General features: G+C 39.0%; 1 pseudogene; it reads right to left on the bottom strand.

Moving 5' to 3' along the window:
• Positions 1-234: 234 nt before the first annotated feature.
• LOC123568323 (cAMP-regulated phosphoprotein 19 pseudogene) lies at positions 235-699 on the bottom strand (annotated as a pseudogene).
• Between the last annotated feature and the right edge of the window lie 872 nt (positions 700-1,571).

The following is a 1,571-nucleotide window of genomic DNA, read 5'->3' as shown; positions in this document are numbered from 1 at the left end:
TATAATTAAGATGAAGTAATGAAAGCCAAAACGTTAAAAATTTAAAACTTGCTTGTTACTTATTAGAACCAGTACTACACTAGGAGTTAGGTAAGATATGCAATTATTTTCAGGTAGATTACTTACTTATGTTGCTCTAACACGTCCTCTTCTCCAGTGCACTGTTAAACTAATCAAAAACTCTACACATGTATATTCCACAATAGCAGCACACACTACTGCTACCTGCAAAGCTGTCAGTCTCAAATGACTGAGTGAATGAAAGGAAATAAAAAGTAGATAAGTAACATATTAAGGAGAAATGGGAATTAGCAGATTCACGCAGTAATGGGAATTAGCAGATTCATGCAGTTAAGTTCTTTCAGTCAGCCAGCTTGCTAGCAACAAGGGATGGTTTCCATTGAGCAAGGTCCTTTGGAGTGGGAATGTGGTCACCAGTGACCTCTGTCTTCTCCAGAGCTGCAGTAGGAAGTTGCTTGTTCTTCATCTTTGCTTTAGCCATGTTGTAATCCCAGAATCAAAATATTTTTGCCCTTTCTGCAATCGTTTCCTTAAGAAATCTGAACCTGCAGGCGTTTGTCCCAGATGAGGATATCTTGCTTTTAATTTTGCTTCTTCAGTTTTCTCTGGCCTATTCACTGTATCTTCCATTTCCTTCTGCTTCTCCACAGAGGCTGCCCCGGAGACTTCCACAGACATAGTGCTCCCTCTACTAGACCCTGCTTCTCCCACTTGCTGTCGTCCTCAGTTTCCCTATATTCTTACTGATTTTCTGTCAAGTAATTCTATCAATTTCTGAGTGGGTGTTAAATTTCCCAACTATAATCATGGATTCATCTGTTTTCTTTGAGCTCTCAGTTTTCACTTTATATATTTTGAAGCTTTGTATTTTGAGGTATATACATTTAGGATTGCAATATCTTCTTGAAGGATTGAGCTCCCCACCAGTATTCTGGTGGTGTAGATGTGACTGTATGGCCCAGGACTTTGCTACTGCTGTTGGTGGCTTGGCCAGCTTACCAGTGCCCTGGTTATAGAATGAGGATGGAGGCTTCCCACTTGGTCTTTGTTAGACTTCTTATTTCCTGATCCTTTGGGCAGAGTTAAGGCTTTTCTCAGAATTTATGTTTATGCCTATGTACAGTTCTGGGTAGGTTTCTCCAGTGTCCAGTCCAGAAGTAAATGATAAATAAAAATAAAACCTAGGGACATCTCCATGGTGTCACTTCTCAAGTCATGTGGTTCCTAGCCAGTCTACATCATTCTTTCCAGCATTCAGAGTCCTTTTAGCCTTGCCTGTTATAATTTCCAGGGCATCTACTAGTATTTAGAGGAGAGAAAGTGTGATTCTATGCTGTCTTGTTCTGAAACAAGAAAAATGGATGTTTTTTATTTCTTTTTCTTGCTCACTTGCCCTGGCTAGATCTTCCACCTCGATGTTGAATAGAAGTGTTGAGGATAGATATTATTTTGTTGTTCTTCACTTTAAAGAGAAGTAATTCATTATTTCCCCGTTGCATAGCTGTGAGTTTTTTGTAGATTTCTTTTTTTGAGGAAATTTCTTTCAATTG

The sequence above is a fragment of the Macaca fascicularis genome, chromosome 13 (genome assembly GCF_037993035.2).
Source record: "Macaca fascicularis isolate 582-1 chromosome 13, T2T-MFA8v1.1".
Classification (NCBI taxonomy): domain Eukaryota; kingdom Metazoa; phylum Chordata; class Mammalia; order Primates; family Cercopithecidae; genus Macaca; species Macaca fascicularis.
Note: the sequence above shows the minus strand (reverse complement) of the source record. Positions and strands in the feature narration are given on the sequence as shown.